Genomic DNA, 6,200 nt, shown 5'->3' with positions numbered 1-6,200 from the left:
AGGAGAGAGGACAGGAACTGAAAGAGAATATGAATTTGCATAGCATTCATCCATGCTGCCCAATTAACCCTTTACTAAATACTGTCCTATGTTATAAATATATAGTGTTATCTTCTTCAAGAAATGCCTTAAATGCATGTCTACTCTTCTCAGTAAAACTATAAGCTCCTCATGGAGCTTTTTAAAATGTCTTTGCATCCCACACTATACGTACAGAAGTCAAAGAGCTGTTTAAGGTCAGAAGGCTTGTTGCCAACTACAGAAGAATGACCTCCTAGGTAGGCAATATCTTTGTGGCATCTCAGTGGTCCAAGGTATGGTGCTTAGGAAGCCAAATTAGTCAATCCCACAATTAGCCAGATTATATGCCAAAGTGTTAATTTACAAAAGGGAAGCAGAATTACTTTAAGAACCAGCACCAGGTCATCTGTACAGGACAGTCCCTTTAGGGGGGCAGGCATATTCGGCAGTCCAGACTATATATTAAAAGGTGGATTTGTGAGCACAATTTTAAAACAAAAGGAGTTTATATCCACAAAGGATATATACCCATCAAATTATAAGAGCCTGATAAAATACCCTTCTCTACTCAAGATATTTCTATAAAAAGCCGACCTAGTATGCAGAAAACTATAAGACACTGATGAAAGAAATTAAAAATAATACAAAAAGATGGAGAGATATACCATGTTCTTGGATTGGATGAAGCAACACTGTGAAAATGACTATTCTACCCAAAGCAATCTACAGATTCAATGCAATCCCTATCAAACTACCAATGGCATTTTTCACAGAACTAGAACAAAAAATTTCACAATTTGTATGGAAACACAAAAGACCCCGAATAGCCAAAGCAATCTTGAGAAAGAAAAATGGAGCTGGAGGAATCAGGCTCCTGGACTTCAGACTATACTGCAAAGCTACAGTAATCAAGACAGTATGGCACTGGCACCAAAACAGAAATATATATCAGTAGAACAGGAGAGAAAGCCCAGAGATAAACCCACACACATATGGTCACCTTATTTTTGATAAAGGAGGCAAGAATATACAATGGAGAAAAGACAACCTCTTCAATAAGTGGTGCTGGAAAAACTGGACAGCTACAGGTAAAAGAATGAAATTAGAACACTCCTTAACACCATACACAAAAATAAACTCAAAATGGATTAAAGACCTAAATGTAAGGCCAGACACTAACAAACTCTTAGAGGAAAACATAGGCAGAACACTCTATCACATAAATCACAGCAAGATCCTTCTTGACCCACCTCCTAGAGAAATGGAAATAAAAAACAAAAATAAACAAATGGGACCTAATGAAACTTAAAAGCTTTTGCACAGCAAAGGAAGACATAAACAAGACAAAAAGACAACCCTCAGAATGGGAGAAAATATTTGCAAATGAAGCAACTGACAAAGGATTAACCTCCAAAATTTACAAGCAGCTCATGGAACTCAATATCAAAAAAACAAACAACCCAATCCAAAAAGGGGCAGAAGACCTAAACAGACATTTCTCCAAAGAAGATATACAGATTGCCAACAAACACATGAAAGAATGCTCAACATCACTAATCATTAGAGAAATGCAAATCAAAACTACAATGAGGTATCACCTCACACCAGTCAGAATGGCTATCAATAAAAAATCTACAAACAATAAATGCTGGAGAGGGTGTGGAGAAAAGGGAACCCTCTTGCACTGTTGGTGGGAATGTAAATTGATACAGCCACTATGGAGAATAGTACGGAGGTCCCTTAAAAAACTAAAAATAGAACTACCATACAACCCAGCAATCCAACTACTGGGCATATACCCTGAGAAAACCATAATTCAAAAAGAGTCATGTACCACAAGGTTCACTGCAGCTCTATTTACTATAGCCAGGATATGGAAGCAACCTAAGTGTCCATCGACAGATGAATGGATAAAGAAGATGTGGCACATATATATAATGGAATATTACTCAGCCATAAAAATAAACGAAATTGAGTTATTTGTAGCGAGGTGGATGGACCTAGAGTCTGTCATACAGAGTGAAGTCAGAAAGAGAAAAACAAATATCGTATGCTAACAAATATATATGGAATCTAAAAAAAAAAAAAGGTTCTGAAGAACCTAGGGGCAGGACAGGAATAAAGACGCAGATGTAGAGAATGGACTTGAGGACACGGGGACAGGGAAGGGTAAGCTGGGACGAAGTGAGAGAGTGGCATGGACTTAAAAATACTACCAAATGTAAAATAGATAGCTAGTGGGAAGCAGCCGCATAGCACAGGGAGATCAGCTCAGTGCTTTGTGACCATCTAGAGAGGTGGGATAGGGAGGGTGGGAGGGAGACGCAAGAGGGAGGAGATATGGGGATATATGTATACGTATAGCTGATTCACTTTGTTATAAAGCAGAAACTAACACACCATTGTAAAGCAATTATACTCCAATAAAGATGTTAAAAAAAAAAAAAGCCTACCTAACCAGAACCAGGGGCAAGAGAATTGGTGAAAGGACACTTATTCTTACCTGTAATGTTTTAATATTATTTACAGGAAGAAGTATTCACATATTATCGGTGTAATTTAAAACAAATAACAGAAAGAACCCTCAGAAAAGGCTAAAGAAACAAAATATCACTCTTCTCCTTTCCAGGCTCCTTGCTGATAACCACCCTTCCCCTTCTATGCATGGATCACTATGTCAGATGGCCAAGTTATAACGCAGTTGAGTAAGTTGGGATTTCTTTGCGTTATTACATTTCATTCTCTTCTTCCTAAGACTACACTCTGGTCTTTGATGGAAACTTGAAAGTTACTCTAGTCTCATTAAAAGAAAACCTAGAAACTCTCTCTTAAGGTAGGTTAATTCTGTTAGATGTATGCTTTCAGATAGCTGCTTTTATCCTTCATATTTAATTTTAAGACAATAACCTTTCCCTATGCTTATTTGCAATTCTGAGAGCACCTTATAGAATAAGGCATATTTCCTCCTTTTTAATAAGGTGTATAAGTACTTGTTGACTGATTTAGCAGATTAAAAGAGAAGGGTACATTAATAGGAGGTTTTTGTCAGTCAAATTTTTGAAGCTTGAACTAGATGACCCTTAAAGTTCCTTAGATTCAATGAAGATTCTTTGATTAAAGTAGAATAGTCTTGGCTCCCTGAAACATTTCTCTTTGCCTCTGTCACCAAGGAGGACAGAGAAGGAGCCAGACCAGGTCAATTTCCACTCAAGAATAAGTTTGGACTATGTGAAAGGCCTCCATTTTACAGGAAATAAGCCTTCCTATGACCTTGAAGCATTGACCCTATGAAAAAAACTTAAAAATTGGACCTATTTTGTGTACTGTGATAGGTCTGTTAGCTCAGATCCTATATACAACAGTAACTGAAGGTAGATGAACAGCAGTAACCCTTATTTGATGGATTGATTTCAACATGGGAGAAAGTCTCTAGTCAGGCTGAAAAGATTTGAGCTTTACCTTGCCCTTCTTGATATTTTTAAATAGTTACTTGTATGAACACACTAATGGCATACTAATCAAATTTGCAGATGATAGCTAGAAAGAAAGCTAGTACAACTGCATGACTTTTGGGATTCAAAATAAGCTTGACAAGCAGGAATAATAGGCTAAATTTAACAAGGTGAAGAGAAAGAGATCAACTTAAAGACATGTACTGGGTCCTAAAACACAACTGTGCAAGCACCAAATGGATGCACACAGCAGCATAATTAGTCTTAGGGATTTCAACTACCTTCCTCAACATAAGTCAACAGAGTGATTGATGTGATTGTGAAGAAAGAAAAAAAAAAGAAAAGAAAAAAGCTAAATTAATCTTGGCCTGCATGAGTAGTAGCATAGGGTCTAGAACAAAAAATGTCATTGAACCACTCCTCTGTAGTGATCAGAACATTACTTGAAATAGTACGTTTCATTTTAGATGCCAATCTTTAAAGAGAGATATTAATGAACTGAAATATGAAGAGAACAGAATAACCAGAATGATGAGTAAATCTTAAAATTCTGCCATGAGAATAATGGCAGTAAAGGAATTGCAGATGTTTAGCACAAAGAAGACAAGACTTAGTAGAGCAAACCAATGACCACTGTTTTCAAATGTAAAGGGTTGTCAAGTATCAGAGCTGACCAACAATGGAAGAGACTATCTCTGGAGCAGTATCCTCAAATAATGAAGTGTTCAAGCACAGACCTAGACAATCACTTGGTGGGAATATTGAGAGAGATTCAAAAGCCTAGGATAATTCCTAGGCCTCTCTGCTTTTAGCCAAAAGCCATGACACTTCAGTAGCAATAAATATACCTAGCACCCAGATCTTGGTTTCTAAATATCATTCCTCATTTAACAGAGCCAAAGCTCCTTGAAGAAATAGCTGATTCCAGGACTACAGCAGGGAAAATATAAGATAAGGCTGAAATATTCTTGTTGTCCCAGAAAGTAAGGAAGTGCTAAAGAATGGTGGGGACATGTAAATAGACACAGAAATCAGCTTGAAAGGGCTCCCACTGGCCAAGTCTGGGCCAATTTAAGCATCAAACTGAATAATGATAGTAAAAACATTATAACCCATGCAAAAAATAAGAATCCATGTGTCCATACTGATAATCAAGAATCAATCAATCAATACATGGGGTAAAGGGAAAGCTCTTCGTTACAGTAGAATGCCAACTAATAAATGTAGAAATAGAGATGTATTTAGAAAACCACCATTTTTCAAACAACACAGTAGTAACTGATTCAGGCAAGAATCATCAATGAATGTTAAAAACTATTGGGTGAAAGTTTGATGAGGAACAAGACGTTTATACAGTCTCAAATTATACCTCCACAAATTAGATATTAATTACAAAGGGAAAATAGTAAATTTATAATGGAGAAACCTGGCAGACTACGCTTTAACCGAATAGCCAAACTTAACATCAGCGATCGTGGGACAAACTGACATCATGTACCTCCTGTTGTAATGCATTAAGAACATACCACTTCTGCTATATTCCTCTAAAAAATGCATAACCTGAAGCTAATCATAGATAATCCCAAACTAAGGGACATTCTACAAAATAACTGGCCTGAACTCTTCTAAAATGACAACACAATGAAAGAAAAAAAGACAGAGGAACCATTTTAGATTAAAGGAGAATAGGGATTTCCCTGGTGGTCCAGTGGTTAGGACTCGGCGCTTCCACTGCAGGGGGGCATGGGTTCAATTATGCATTTATTTATTGTACATAATAGTTTGTACCTCTTAATCCCATACCCCTCTCCTGCCTCTCCCCCTTCCCTCTCCCCACTGGTAACCACTAGTTTTTTCTTTATATCTGTGAGTCTGTTTCTGTTTCATTATATTCATTTATTTGTTTATTTTTAAGGTCTCACATATAAGTGATAACATACAGTATTTGACTATCTCTGACTTATTTCACTAAGCATAATAGCCACCAGGTCCATCCATATTGTTGTAACGGCAAAATTTCATTCTTTTTTATGCCTGAGTAATAGTCCATTTTATATATATATATATATATATATGTATACACACACACACGTCTTCTTTATCCATTCATCTCTTGATGGACACATAGGTTGCTTACATAACTTGGCTATTGTAAATAATGCTGCTATGAACATTGGGGTGCATGTATCTTTTCAAATTAGTGTTTTCATTGTCTTTGGATATACACCCTGGAGTGGAATTGCTGGATCATATGGTAGTTCTATTTTTAGTTTTTTGAGGAACCTCCATACTGTTTTCCATAGTGGCTGTACTGCATTCCCACCAACAGTGTAACAGGGTTCCCTTTTCTCCACAGCCTTGCCCACATTTGTCATTTTTGGCCTTTTTGATGATAGCCATTCTAACAGGTATGAGGTGATATCTCATTGTGGTTTTGATTTACATTTGTCTGATGATTAGCAATGTTGAGCACCTTTTCATGTGCCTGTTGGCCAACTGCATTTCCTCCTTGGAAAAATGTCTATTCAAGCCTTCTGCCCATTTTAAAAATCAGGTTGTTTGTTTTTGATACTGAGTTGTATGATCTGTTTATATATTTTGGATTATTAACCCTTTATTGGTCATATCACTTGCAAATACTTTCTCCCACTCAGTTGTCTTTTCATTTTATCAATGGTTTCCTTTGCTGTGCAAAAGCTTTTAAGTTTAATTACATCCCATATTTTA

Source organism: Globicephala melas, chromosome X (genome assembly GCF_963455315.2).
Source record: "Globicephala melas chromosome X, mGloMel1.2, whole genome shotgun sequence".
In the NCBI taxonomy this organism is placed as follows: domain Eukaryota; kingdom Metazoa; phylum Chordata; class Mammalia; order Artiodactyla; family Delphinidae; genus Globicephala; species Globicephala melas.
Note: the sequence above shows the minus strand (reverse complement) of the source record.